General features: G+C 44.0%; 1 protein-coding gene across 1 annotated transcript in view; it reads left to right on the top strand.

Annotated features, from left to right (window-relative positions):
* The window catches only part of ppargc1a (peroxisome proliferator-activated receptor gamma, coactivator 1 alpha), a 265,870-nt gene that overhangs the window by 149,236 nt on the left and 100,898 nt on the right, over window positions 1-15,736 (top strand). The gene's annotated exons all lie outside the window — the stretch shown is intronic.

The raw sequence follows: 15,736 nt of genomic DNA, 5'->3' as shown, positions 1-15,736 counted from the left end.
TTTCGCGTTCCGGTTGACATTTCCCTCTCAAGACAAAGACAAAGTGAGGTAAACAGTCTCCTTTTTAGGTTGGTTTCATCTCCATTTGGATACCCCTGTTGTTGAGCAACTCTTTCTTTTTAAGTAACAGTGGAGAAGCTGATTGTTCTTTTGCTCTGTAATTTTCTACTGATGGACCAGCTCCGTCTGCAGCCACAAAAGCCCGCTTGACAACTCGACAATTACCGCCACTCAATCGGGACAGAAATGCTGCCGCTGCTGCTGCTGCTTGTTGTTGTTGCATTACTTTTCCAGCCTTCCAAATCGCACATTTTAAATGCTTCATAGCAGATGCAGATCCATATGCAATTCTACATACTTTTTCCAAAAATTGCTTATGCTGCTATGATTGATTGGTTCATGGAGGCACAATAATCATTGGGATAAAAGACAGCTCAGAAATGCATCTTTGTAGAATGGAACAAAGAGCCAAGTTGGATAAATCTCCTGTTGCTGATGTTTTTGCAGAGTGGTTTCCTTAATTTCCTGTTCCCTGACACACAGATAAAGAGTCTTATTTTATGGTCAGTTAGTTTTGATTAAGAAGTAATGGGGCTTACACACATTGTCTCGTGATAAGGTATAACAAGTTGATCAGGATACTGCCACACATATCATATGTGCTAGTAAGAGCTCAGCTTCTCTGTTACTGCAAAATAAACAATTTGCTTGTCATTATCATTCCAAAACACACATGTATTACTTTTGAAAGTGCTGTACCAGTGGTTTCCCATGATAGACCTCAAGTTTGACTGGTCCTCCTCCCTCACACTGTTCCATTATGCTGCTGTCTCCAGAGCAGGAGCATAGTTCTATTTGGAGCCCGGCAAAGCTCTCAGCTAATGCCCCCAGGGATGCAGCATCATATCTGGCCAGGAGCGATGCAGAGACGTCTAGTGGTGGAGGCTTTGTGGCTTGCCTTTTACCAGCACATCTGGCTCCAGAAGATTAGTGTGCTACTGGACCCCAGGAAAATACACATCACGTGGACTTAAAGGAACACAAAAACAACAAGCCTCAGAAATGCTTTCCGGAGCGGTTTGCCAGGGAAGAAAGAAAGCCCTGCCATAAACAGATTTGTGTATGTCAGAAAACGAATGCAAATATAAATGTAAATATGCAGAAATTAGATTTTTCAGAGAACAGGGAGTTAATCAAGTGGAAGTTGCTTTTAAACATGCCATCAGTCGCCCAGGGTTCCTCTATCGTCTCACTTGCACTCTAATGTCTCTCACCACTTTAGCCTTTTAATGCGCGTCTTTGAAAAATGCTTGTCTGACCGGCACATCCATTTTTCCTTTCCTCCTTAATGACAATTGTGTATTTATCTGTCCCTGGTTTGCCGCGGCGTTAGTAAATAATACACTCTAGAATGATGAACAATCCATCGTTGGACATGTTACGGCAGCCTCGTAATGAACTGAAGTCGTTTGTGTGGCAGTAATTACACACTCCTCTGATTAAAGATGGCTGTGCTGGATAGTATTTGGGTAATTATTCCCTTTTGCTCTATGTGATAAGCTCATAATGTCCAGTCAGGGGAGGTGCGAGGATGGGGAGGAAGTTAATGACATGCTAAGGCTGGTTGGAGTGAATATCCAGTCGCTTTTCCTCAATCACTCACTCCCTTGGCCTCTGTCGCCCCTGCAGCACGAGTGACTATCTTTATGTGTAGTGTCCCAGCATGTCGGCACTAGCCAGGCTAAAGTAATTGCTACCCAAATGGCCTGGTTGCACTCAGCCCTCGTTATATGAATGCTAATGACTGCTAGCCTTAGCTGTATGGGGTTAACACTAACACGTGACAGCCCCACCAACAATGCTAATTAAACTCAGCATTTTTTTCTCTCTTCTTCCCCTAATTCCATGCTCCATGGATGACCTAATCCCTCTCCTTATCCCTACTTGCTGTTTGTAATTAAGACTTGCCTCCCTCATCTCTCTATTTAGCCACTCTGTCAGCTCTGCCGACTCTCTCCACTCAGCCAAGGGCCTGTTTTTCCTCCAGCAGCGCATACCTTGATCTTTTCCTCCAGAGTGGCATCCTCTCATCTCGCCAGAGGTTATATTTTCCTCAGCCCAGCCACACCCCCTGCAACTACCTTCATCCATCACACACCTGCACACAAAAATCCATTCGGTACAACAGCGTGACCCCAAAGACACAGTCGAGGCACAGGGGAGTTGAGAGCTAGTGATGTTAGTGATCAGTCAGCTTCATTTCCAATGTTTCTGGCATTAAGGACTCGAAGGGCTTAGTAGGGCTGGCATGTTACCTGTCATACCTGCTTCAATGTTCACCTCAAAGCTCCGGATGCACCAGGTAGAAGTTCTCCGCCCTGTAGAGGTCATTGTGTTGTTGTTGCTGTGTGTCAAGCACATGTTTGTCATCTCCATGTTTCGTATGGGGGTTGAGCTGAGGGTTAGCATGTTGACAATGAAGAATCTTATCCAGCCAGGCGCGAAATGAGAGAAAGAAGGTAACCGCTGTTCCCCAACCAGCCAACAACATTCACGTCACAACCCTAGACCTAACATTTCCAAAGAGACAAGCTGTGGGACAGTTGAGTCCCCTCAAGGCAACATGTCCAGTGATATAATGAGTCGCATAGAATTAGAACAAGGTTAACGTGAGGTGCTTAACCCCCACATTCCACCAGAAACCTTACTGTAGGTGCTGCAGTTGGAATGTCCCCCTCCAGACCCCAACCACAGATGACTAAAATCTCAAGATAAGTCTTGCACTGCATAGAATACATGGTGGTGTTAACATAACCTCATGCTTTATGTCCCTAAGTAGCTGTTAGATGTTGTAGTTATTTCTGTATTGGAATGCCAAACTGAGCAAATTGTTTGTCTGCTTTTGGCTTATGAATTGTGCTCAGTACTTTACCTGCACAGTCGAGGCCTGTACCAAAGCCACAGAAACGCACTAAAAAGGGTTCAAATGCAGTTTCATATGGTTGCCCTTTAAGACTTGGCACAGTGACAACCTGTGCTGTTTTAACTCAAAAAAAACAAACAACAAAGAATAAAAAAACACCAAGACAGAGACAGAATCCTGCCAACAGACCAGAGTCCAATGCCCACAGAGGGGTGCTGTGGGGCACCATCTCAGACAGAGAGCGGCACAGGGAAAAGCAGAAGAAAGCAAAGCGAATGGGCAGTGAGAGGTGGCCCCGGTTTATCGGCTGCGGCAGGCTTGGCGCGGCTTCCCAACGCTCTGGGGGAGCCCAGTGCTACCGTTTTAATGAATGTAAACGAGGACGGAGGGGACTTCCGTTAATGCTTAGCAGCGCTTCGGAAGATGCCAGGAACAGGGTCTCCGCAAGCCATGGCGGACCTGGCAGCGGCCGTGGCACATGCCCAGGAGAGAGTCGCCAGGAGCCGTTTGTTTGACAAGGCCCAGAGATGGAGCTCATGCTAAGAACAGAGGGGCTTTGTAGTCAGGGCCAGATATGCTGGAGCACAGGCGGGCACACGCATTCACACATATGGTGAGAAACACAAACACACATTTGTTAGACACACTTGATGGACTTATGAGTGCAGATAATGGCCTTTTCTTGTATATTTGTGCATTCTAACATAAGCACGTACACTTGTTTTGTATATACAAGAGTAGTCCCCGATCTACTTCTATGCAGTCATATGACATGCTTACACCAAAACGAAAAACTCCACAGACAAGCACGCTCTTGCACACGCTGTTGATCCTTCTCTGTGCATGCACAAACACACAGACACACACAAACCTCTTCAGGCTGTGGTCATTTTCCTGTCATGATTTAAACAGTTGTTCCAAGGCCTCTTCCAGCCACCCATCCACCAGCCCTCCCCGGCCCCTTCCCCCTGTTCTTCTTCTCCCTCTCATCTCAGCGAGAATGAAAGTGACATTTTTGAGCCTGCATCCCTCAACTCGCACTCCGCCGCGCTCGGGCTTGACAGCGGCACATTCAAGGCAGTGTCAGGCTGAAATTATACTGTCTGTGAAGCTCAGTAACGAGGCAAGGGATACAGACGCGCCGAAGAACAAGCACACCCTGGAGCTGTGAGAGTCAACCTTCGCCTTTGAAGAGTGATGAGGAGTAGTGGGAAGAATCAAGTGGATGAAATGAAAAGAGTGTTTGTTTTTATGCCGCAGTTTATGGAGTCTGTTTCATCTGATATTTGAAGATTGCAGGTTCAATACAAAATGCGAGCAGGCTTTTAATTTACTACAAGTGCAATTTCCCTTTCGAGGTAACACTTTGATTAAAAGATGGAGGTGTGATTTTGATATTGTGTCACATAAACGTCTACATTTCAAAGGCAAAGATACTAAAACATGTGTACTAAGTCCTCAGCGTGACACATACACTCTCTCAGAGAACTGCTCTGCTAACTAATGTAAATGAGCCAGAGGATGACATCACAGTTAGTGAAAGGTCAAAATACTCCACTGAGCTTCCAGCTTCACATCACTGACAGCTGACACTGAGACGACCCTCCAACAGCAGGATCACTGCTTTGTCAGAGTGGCGGCTGCACGTTGCTGACTGTCACAGCAGTGGCACTGTTACTCATTCACCTGGGATATGTTGTCAAAAGGTTGTGTTCATGATTAAAACTACCCGCTCGCAATTTAATAGTTTAGAATATCTATGTCTAAAGATGATGGCAACATTTGAGTAATGCATACAAATCTTGTAACTGCAAGTAAAATATAGACAAACAGGAAAGGATTTGTAAGGAAAATTAAAAAAAAATGGAAAGTAGGAATTCTCTCTCATGGCAGGGTAGCAATATCATCCTAAGGAGGCATATGTGGCTCTTCCTTATCTGGCAGAGAATGTGCTGTTGAGTCATTCCCTTCTACTCTGACTCAAATCATGTGCTACATACTGCAGGCCAATCTTAATGGAAGATTCGTACTCAATCCTCTGCCCATGACGAGCGCTCTCCCCGGCCAAACTGCAACTGCTACTGACACAACTCGTGACACAGCCCGAGAGGGAGCCAAATGTAGGCACAGAGAGAGAGATAGGGGCAGGGAGAGAGGAGGGGCCAGTGGATGCCATGTCTTTAGCGTTCTAAAAAAAACAAAAATCAGTGGCGTATTTCTGCCGCCATGGAAACATACCTTGTGACAGCACCTGCCCCCTGCATAAGCTGCCCCAGCCATGACCTGCAGCATTCCGCGTCAAGCCTGAAGCAGCAGGGGGAACAAGTTAGATTAGACGACGACGGAGAGAGACAGGAACATGAGAGAGATTACGCACCCTGGGATGAGGCTAGAGTTACAGTCGGATGGATAGGGGTTAGGGGGTTGATGATGGTGGTGAGCTTGGGAAAGTGAGCTACGCTGGGACTTCTACTAGAGGTGTGTGAGGGAAATGTGGGTCACTTGAGTGTAAAGTTTCCATGGATGAATCGGTCAGCTGGTGTAAAGGACATGTTAATGTTCAACACTCAAATCTGCCCAGTGTTAAAACTGTTACCAGGGCCACTACTCCAGGAATTAATTATTTCAACATAACATGGTTGGCAAAAGGAAACTATGTGGTGCATACCTGCTCCACTTGGGTTGTTTTGCAGACCCATCTACTATTGCTACATTTTGACTAGTTATTTAATGTGTCTCCTGGCTGGAAAATATGTAGAAGTAATTTATCTATAGCCAGGCAGAATCAGAAGTTGATACATTTTTGTGAAAAATAAAACAAATTTTGAGTTGTTTCGATGTGTTTGCACTTGGCTCAATATTTGTGAATTGGCAAAGCGTCAATGAGGTTTATGATGCATCTGCCCCCACCCAGAACCTCTTCTTGAAACAGATTGTTCAGGCTCCACTTTCCAGAGAGCGGATGGAGTTTCAGTCCCATGACTGAGCTGCCAGTGTGGAATTGGAAAGCCAGCTAACACTGGTTGAGTCTCTTCCAACTGCCACCCCTTTTCTTGCTCGCACATTTGCCTTTGTGGAGGGGTATCAGTTCCTGCTCTGCTCAACAGTAGGCACGCAACATTGGCCCTCCCCTCCTCCTCCTCCTCCTCCTCCTCCTCCTGTTCTCTCACACAGAAACACACAGAGAGGCACACGTCACCCCTGTCTGCTTTCTAATGATATGTCCTACTCTGCCCCTGCAAAGAGAGACCATGAATGGGCTGGAAAAGTGGGGCCCCACAGAAGTGTGTCCGCCCCATGACGTGTACAGCATGAAGAAAACTTGAAGGGAACCGTGGCCTGCAGAGGCTAAGGGATCAAACTATAAGTTGAAGAAAGAATATCTTATATACTAAGCGGAAATTTCAGATTTCTTGAATGAAGCCCAGCTGCAGTGGGAGCATTTAAATTTTATCCAACCGAGTAATATTCTAGCGCTTTTAATTATTCAGCATAACCTTACTAAACCTTCTGTGTGTTTCAGACAGTGTTGTAATTGATTGCAACTTTGAAATGCTCATAAGTTAGTGTCAAACCGATGCTCAATGGGAAAGAAAGCCAACATGCTCAATCAGTGCGTCCCTTGGATCGACATTGAGATGCGGTGCACTCTATTGTTTTTGACAGAGCGTTCCCTCGTAGCTGCACAAGTCAACGGAGTTGGAGCTGAAGAAGCTTCAGTGTTAGCGTTGGGGATCTGCCCTTGCCCTTGGTGGACGTGTGTTTAAGACAGGCGGGCAGCTGTTGGTGCCGGCTGGAGGAGCTGCTTTAGAGGCAGGGGTCCATCCCGTAAATGGAGCCGTGCGGTTCTGATGGATAAGCACATCAGTTCCCCTCCTGCAGGGTCAAACAAATGGAGGGTAGCACAGAGCCTGTATCACTCATGATGAAGGGAGCAGGGGAGGGAAGGGGTGGATAGGCCTGGGATGAGGAGAAAAATCTTTTTGTTTTTCTCTTTAGAGGACATGAGTCATTTACAGAATTTCAGAGGATCTTGATTCTCAAAATAAACCGTTGGTCAAAACAAGATTACTGTAACAATACAGTGATAGAAAACACAAACATAACCATAATCAGATATTCACTTGTCAATGATTGTTATGTGGATTATAAGAGTGAATCATTGGCACGAGAGAACTTTGGCTCCTGTAAATAAACACTGTAGATGTACAGAATATGCTGTAAAATATTATAGCACATGAAAGCAAGATTGGTGTAAGCTCCTAAAAAGTATTTTACAGTTAACCATTATCCTGTGTTCCAGGGAGTTGAAATATAACTAGATGGAAACAGAATATGACACGTTGAAAGGGCATACAGTGGAAGATTCTTAGAAAAAAAAAATCCAAACCAGACAAGCAAGCACCATCAGATAAAAGAGATGTGGTTTAAATTGGTGTTTTGTAATGATCCTTGTAGGCAGCTGGAAGACCATTAGTAACAGCAGCTCACTGGCATTCAGCGTCGTGGTGTAATGATTGTAGTGCTGCGTTCCAGACAACGCAGAAATCTGAAAACTCCGACCACCTACTAGAAAAAGTACATTAAATGCCACTTAAAGTCTGAGTGCCTACTTGTAAACTCAACAGGTCACTTTATACAGTGACTGTAATTAAATGGCTACTCTGGAGACTTAGATTGTTAGCACCTGGAACACCTCGAGGTCAAAAGTTGGAAATTGCAACTGTGAAATTCTGACCCCTGACCTTCTAGACTACAACTTGGAGCACAGCACTAGAGTCGGATGAGTCTGATCTATCTGTAAAGTGAACATTGTGCGATAAAAAAAAGTTGATTGGGTTCAGAAATTTCACTTAAGATGTGCCCCAAATCATGAAGTACCTCCTTGTCAGGAAATCAATATTGATGATGGACTTGGAAGGCACAGAAATTATATTCTAAAAAAACAGTTGTTAAAATAATTGCTTGATTAAACGTTTAGATGAATCCATGATTTTAATGTGGTGGTTCAGTAAGTAGTGCAGTCACTGTGCTGACAGTGAGATGCTGATGAAGAGAAGACATCCTTCCCCTCCGGCCCATCCCCCAGCCCTCCATTTCTCCATCATTGTATTCTAACCAGCCAGTAATTCATGTTGCATCATTGGACCCCTGTCTATATAAATCAAGAGCCCCATCTATGAAACATATCTTTTTGATAAAGCTGCCTCTTCATCAAGGTCTTTTGACGCTCCGTTACTAACCATATTGATTCGTCCTCAGATTATTTTCGGCCACATGGGCGTTTCTATTTTTTCCCGTTCTCTTTTTATTTTTTTCTGAAAGCGCGACAGAAATGGATCTATGGTAATCATATTCCATCTGTGACACTGCGCTTGGTCCATTACTATACACTATCCTTGCTTCACCCTAAGAATTTCTCTCCCTCCCTCCCTCCCTCCCTCCCTCCCTCTCTCTCCGATCGTACCTTAATTTTGCTGTTAGTGAGCAGAATCTAATTCCGAAAAAAGCATCTACACACTTACCCTCCCTACTATCTCTCTTTCCATTCTCCAGCCTCCCAGCTCACTCACACACACACGCACACACACAAACTTTGGTCGACGGCAACTCCTAGAAAGCAAACAGGCCTTTGGCTGGAAGAGCCAGATAGGAGCTGGTTGGCTCCCACCAATCCTTTATCTGAGCCAGCGCTGCACATCAATAACACAAACCCTACCATCCTCCTCCCTCCCTCCATCCGCTGTCACCAAACACCCTCCCCTCGCCTCCTCCTCCTCCTTTCCCTCCAGCTTGTACTCCTCCACTTTTAATCTTTCAAAACAAAACGGCAAAGCCCCCTAAGAGAAACTGCATCAAGCTGAGAAAGTGATAAAGCAGTCCTTTTTTTTCTTATTTGTAAGAGGTGCGGTTGGGCTGATGGAATTATTTCCACATTTCAATGTGCCTTTTTAGGTACCTTCCTGGGCTTATGCTAATAACCTGTTGATCTGCGCTTCTGCTCAGTGTGGCCTCTGTCAACACCAACTGCACCACACAGACCTGGGCAGACAGGCATGAACAAGCAGCCTCAACATCAGTCAAGCAAATACTTTTTAAATGCCATCGTGTTACTCAGGCGAGTGCTTTTGTTGTGGTGTTGTGATTCTCACTTTGATTGTACTCTTTTGTGTCCAGTGCTTCCTTTTATGATGATGAAGAGAAGAGTCATTTTTCCTCCTTCAAAATGGAGGAGTGATAACAGCATGTATTTGCCTTGAGATCTTCTGGATGCAGCTCTAATTGCATTCAGGTTGTTTGATCTCTGTACCCTGTTTCCAGTGAAACTCTTGTTACATGTCAGAAAGTAACACTGTGAGGATTTTGCATGTACACACACAAAAACACACGGATGAATCCCTGTTATTCAGTTTTTTTATTTCCACTCACTGTACTCCTATAAAGATTTTTAGCTAATGAAGCAGTGTCTTTCTGACGCAATCAGACATTTCCCCTAAACTCCCAGATACATATTTGTATTCTTTTTTTGCCTCAGCTAAAGTGATGTTTCCTTAAAATGGCATGTGCCTGTGCGTTTTCATGTAGCTTTGGGGTTTTTGCCTTAGGGGGGATAAACACTACAAGACTTCCTGCAGACACCTCACACTTAGAAAAAGTCACGTCCTAGACAAATGTGCAGCAATACTCGCAGAAAGCCTCTGAGCAAAACAGTGGAATTCTCCTCAAAACTGCGTTGCATAAATTGAGCATAAAAGAAATATCTGTGCACTTTATACTAGACCTTAAAACCAGGCAAGATGCCACTTAAGGGCACAAGGTCTCGCTCTAACTCTACTGAATCAATAGTGCAGGCAAAATGGCACACTAATCAACATTCCAATATTGCTATTTGCATATTTGATCCAGGATTTGTTCAATGGATTATACATATTACCTGCATGATGTTTAATTGCCTTTTTAATAGACTCTGTGATTAAACAAGGAAGTCGGGTTAGGCTGGTGGAAGAGACAAAATGAAAAAAAAAATAATAATAACACGTGCAGAAAAATCTTATTAGAACAAGTTGCTTGCATCCTCCGGAAAAGCGTCTGAAGGTGCTGGAATGAAATAAAGCAGAGATTCGTCTTGTGATAGAGGCAGCAGTGGCTGTTCAAAATTCATTCATTTGCCTGGTATTTGTTTAAGGAGATTGAAGAGGAGGCTGCTTGTTCCCGTCACTGCAGAGTTTTATATCTTATCATGTTTTGACAGATGAGGGGCGTGAGGCACTAGGATGCACACACGTGGAGTATTGTTGCATTGCGTGTGTGCGGATGACTTAAAGTTAGGCTTTAATGCAAAGTTGTCTGAGACTTTTCAATGACATGGGGTGAGAGCATATGGTTGAAGAGAGGCTTGCCTGTAAATTCACATCCATAGTACATAACCACCTTCAGTGGCATGTACATTATCACAAAAATACACATTGTCATGCAAAAATGCTTTAGTAGCTGTCAACCTGAGTTTTTTTTTTTCTGTTTTGAGACTGGAGGTCATTCAGAGAGAAACCCAACGCAGGAGGCTAAGCACTGACAATGAGCTCTCTTAAAGCACAAACAATGGACTCTCTAATCTTCAGCAGTATGAGCGCCAAGCTGCAGGTAACCCAAGTGAAGCACTGCAGAGTTTAAAAGTAGGCCGAGTGTCTTATATCTTAAGGACACCGTGCATTTGAAGTAGTGCATGAATACTTGATCGTGTGTCTATATGCAGTCTTTGGTGTCAGGCCAGATAAGTTCGAAGGGTACATTCAGTCTTTTGCCTTCATGAAGTCAAACACCAGTTTGATATATTGGTCTTTGGCTTAGTCTAAATGCCAAAGATACACATGCACACTTGAGAACGGACCCATCAAAAGCACATTTTGATTAAACATTCTGATCTACCACATGGCTTTTCCTAACAAGGGAAAGTTTAAAAAAAAGTCTCTGTGAGGTCACCCTCTCCTACAGTTAGCGGCCAGTCACCTGCACTCATTAATAAGGAAATTAATGTTGCATTCCGTTTCAATTAACCTTCCCCGGCTACAGGAGCAAGACTGGGAGGGAGGCCCAGGCACCCGCCGAGGTCAAGGTAATTGAATCAGAGGTACAACGATGACAAGGCCAAGGAGTTGTTGTTATGGTGTTAGTGGCAACTGTTAACCCATCATTAGGGTGGAGGTTTAAGCTGCTGTGTGTCAGGTTGTGTTGCTGTAGCTCAGAGATCTGACAGTCATCATCAGTGAGATCAGCCTTTGTGATGATCAGGTGGCAGATTAGGCGATTGTCAGGCTTGACTGTTGGTGGCAGGGAATCTGCATAATGGCTGAGGTTAGTTCATAGAGTGCTTGTATGGAATATGTAGCTGAATGGTGAAAGCATGCACTATGGCCATTGGAAATCTGGATTGAATTTGTCCGGTGTTTGTGAATCCAATAAAAGGAGAGAATGGATACGAATTAGGAGGCAGCTGAGTGTGGACACTTCACTATGGCATGAGATGAAACATGTTTATTTTTCCAATATTTAACCAAATTAACCAATCTTTCAATCACCTGAAGTGTTGTAGTTGTCTAAATCTTTCAGTGGGATCCAAACTCATTTTCACAAATCTGTTCTCTCTCAATTCCCTTGTGCTCTCATTTTGTTACTGTAAAATTCTCCCTTCTTTAACCACCTCTCCATTTCTCTCTCTCTCACTCTCTCTCTCTCACCGTGTCTCCAATGATGGTTGTCTGCTCCTCGAATGCGCTGCTGAGCTTTGGCCAACAGTAAAACACACCTGGGTGTGTCCAACGATCTGATGAATGACCCTGCGGCTGGCGGTCGGATCGATACAAAGACTGTGTGTTTGTGCGTGCACGCGCCTGAACATGTTGGGGGGTGTGAGACGAGCAGCCGCATTCTGCTGAGCTGGAAATCCCATTAAATCCCTGCTACCACACACACACATACACACACACACTTGCTTTAACACACTACATCCTCTGCTAACACACATTAGTAAACACACCCACTAGCTATCTATGTCTTTACTGACACACACCAGCCCACACGGAGCACATTTCACCACTGTGTAACTACACACACAACACAGGCTCTACCTTTGTTGTAAGAGGCCAGCTATAACTCACTGCTCTCCTGTACTGTACCAACTAGAGCGATGCAAAGCCGCTGCTCTCCTCTCACTCCTTCAACACAACCAGGCAGAACCCTCAGATCTTCTCCTTTTTGTCAGGGAAATGTCAAAATGCCTGTAACGGCGGTACTCAAGCAGCACAATATGTTTGTTTGTATGTGTTGTGGCGTAGTGATATGGATACTATGACTCATGTCTCTGCAGGCGCCCAGCAGGTCTTTTTGGCAACATGTAGCTGCGTATGTGTGTAAGTCTGTGTATGTGTGTAAGTCTGTGTGTGTTGTGTAAGCAACCACCTTGCCGCCCTTATGCCTGCGCTGAAAATGTGCAGCATTGGCCTTCAAAATAATCTCCTTCTATCTGTCTCCATGTGCTTATCCCCCCCTCACTTGATCCCTCCTTTCCATCCTTGTCTCTCTTTCTGCCTAACACCTTCAATCCACCTGTTTCCCTCCATCCTTCTTTTGTGTACCGCACTCTTTTGTCGATCTCGCTTCATCTGTCATCTCTCCCCTCTGCCTAGCCCCCCCACACCCCCATCCAGGGGCCTCTAGCGTGACATTCTATCTCTGACACATCATGCATGTCCTGCTCCGACGATGCCAGCGCACTGACAGATCAGCCACAATGTGTGTCATCTGGCTAGAGGAGGGAAAGAAAGAAGGGGGGGCAGCCAGACGGGGATGATCACCCTGCATCGGCGACAACTGGCCAGTCGAACCACTGACAGTTGTGTTGGCCATACTTCCAGAGGCTTTTTTTAAAAAGTAACTAACATTTTTGTTCATGGATATCGTATAGGTTTTATCTTTGAGTTTTATGTCTGCGCCTAGGCACCCGTGGTTATATATCAGACTGAATTTCCAGAGAAACATGAGATCTATGGGGAGTTTGGGTGAGACACACAGGATAAAAAACATCTTGGATAATGGGTCCATATATTTTGCGATTTTATTGTTTATTGCTGCCTCTCATTTTCTGTGGTAATCACCCTTATCAATCCCATCACTATCTCCATTAAGGCTGCACACACGTCTACCCAACATAAAAATGCTTCAATGTTACTTTTCACTAAAGCCTGCAGGTCTCTAAAAATAGAGAAATGATGCATCTCTTTGACACAAACACTGCATAACTCTTATGCACAACAAAAGACTATATGTTTTAACATTCTTGTAGGCTGCAATGTTCCTCACACCACACAGTCCCCGAAACTGGCGACTTTGCCATGTGTGTGAGGGTGGCAATATTTTGAGATATTTCTTTTGTGTTAAAATTTGAACAGCTCTGCAAAATTCCTGAAAAACAGGAATTAATCCTCTGTTTATAATGATTATCTATAGCAAACTTGAAAATGTATTACACCATGGCTTGATCCCAAGTGGCCCAGGACTTTTTTGGCCTGATGGTGACATGAGATGAAATGTCAGGGGTACACCTGGGGCTGTGGATATTCACAGTTTTCTTCATGGCAATCTGATCTGTAATAAAATAGCCTGTATTTGCTGCTGATTATACAAAATAGTCTGAATACTAAGAAGTTACACAGAATTTCTAATATCACTTTTTTTTAGAAGAAAATATAAAGAGCAAAATTAATCATGTTAACTCCAACGATCCAATTTAAAAAGATGAATCTTGCCTAATGCAATTTCTGAGGCACTTTGATCACATCACTTTCCCAAGCCAGCACTTGAAATACTATAAAGTGTCTTCTGTGTTTCCCTCTGCTGTCTCTCACTATCCATCCATGTTGTGCCAGTATGTTTTTATGCACATGGAATACTTGAGAAAAACTCAATTAAATAATGCATACACATGTCTTTAACCACAGCGCACATGCACAGATACGTAATAGACATTCAGGCAAGCAATTATACATAATACCTATATGGAATGCCAGAGCTTATTTATCCTGTCATTGACCACAGCATGGCCGATTGGCTCAGCCTCATCTCTGACCTCTTGATCTGCCGCTGGGTCACACCAGCACTTAAATGCCTGTTAGTCAAAGCAATCCTATCAGTTATGTCACGCAAGGACGAGGGGCTTAAAGACCACCCTCCCCCCCGACCCAGCTCCCCTTTCCTGAGCCACCTAGCCCTGCGTAGTCCTGTGAATCCCCTACAGTATTCCCAGGACATACTACACACTCCCCACAGTTTACCTGAACCTGGCTAGGCCTACTGATATTACCCTGCACCTGTGGAGCTTTGCATGTAGTCTCCTTCTATCCTGCCCTCCTCACTTTCATTATTGCCCTGAGCTATGTTGTGTTGTATCACCTAAATGAGCTTAGTGGAGCTCCCACAGTCACAGCAGGAATGCTAATAGTCTACATTTCCAGGAGAAGATCAAGTGATGCCAGGTTGAGCTTTGCTACTACAAAGAGCAAGGATTGCCTGTCATACTGTACTTAAATGATTTGTGGCTTTATTGGTCTTATTTATTTTTCACCTGGTGACATGTCTTGTTAATTGTTTTGCCAGCATCATGGGTATGGCCGTATAATTTATTATTTCTTTTTTTATTTTCGTTCCCTGTGATAGAAACTTGGACCCTGATAGGAAATACTTGAAGCTGTCGTGCCACATGAACAGATAAACTGCTTATGACACATCATCATCATCATCATCATGTAATTGATGTTTTTATTTATTGCCCTGAAGGTTAATTTATTTTTTCACAATAGCTGCTACTACTACAAGTAATTATTCAAGCAGAAAAGTATGCCTTAAATAAAAAGGTTTCCAAGTATTTCTTTGCAGCTTCAACAGTCACAATTGACCTTTTTTTAGAATGTTACTCTCAACCTTGCAATGATAGGCTTAGACCACCAGTTAATCTGGGAGGGAAACCCAATTTATTAGAGGAATCCCATAATATCCTATAGATTCTAGGCTGTTGTGGGTTAAAAATATGTGTAAACTACTTAACCACCTTACATAATTCATTTATTAACTTTTAGAGAAACTGGGCCCGTCATCCTGTACTGTGCATATTAACACATAAATTTACCACCTCAGACTCAACCCCAGCTGTCAATCTTATGCCAACACAGATCCAAAAACGCCATTGTTTTTGTTTAATACTGCACTTTGGCCGTGGCCCGAAGTAACTGCTGCTTTCTCTCTCCTCCATCCGCCTCTCCTTCTGTCCTCTCTCACTATCTGTCTCCCTCACTCTCTTCCCCTGGAGCTTGTTCAGTAGTAGCCCGGACCCCTTCGCTCTTTTTAACCCGACTGGATTTGTGCCTCCATAATGAACTCAGTCAGTGCAAGAGAATGAGCAGGATTAATCCAGCCAACGGCAACGAAGGGATTTGATGATGTCATCCATATGAATGAACCAGTTAGCGGATTATTCCCTCCGAGGTGGAAGCGATCCAAATAAATGAATGTGAACGCCAGGGCAAAGGGCGGAAGAGTTGGAGAAGGAATATTGAAAAGGCAGATGTGGATTGTGCTTGGGAAAAACAGAAAGGTAGGGAAGATGAAGACAGAGACGAGGAAGGAGGAGATACAGAAACAAAGTGAATAAGTGAGGATGAAAATAATTGATGGATGAGCCAAGGGAGACAAAAGAAAGGACAAATCAGTAAAAGAAGATATAGGTTGGTTTCAAACCTCTGTCTTTCCATCTGTCAGGACAAA

Source organism: Centropristis striata, chromosome 17, assembly GCF_030273125.1.
Source record: "Centropristis striata isolate RG_2023a ecotype Rhode Island chromosome 17, C.striata_1.0, whole genome shotgun sequence".
Lineage (NCBI taxonomy): Eukaryota > Metazoa > Chordata > Actinopteri > Perciformes > Serranidae > Centropristis > Centropristis striata.
The sequence above is the reverse complement of the archived record's forward strand: the minus strand, read 5'-3'. Positions and strand labels throughout refer to the sequence as shown.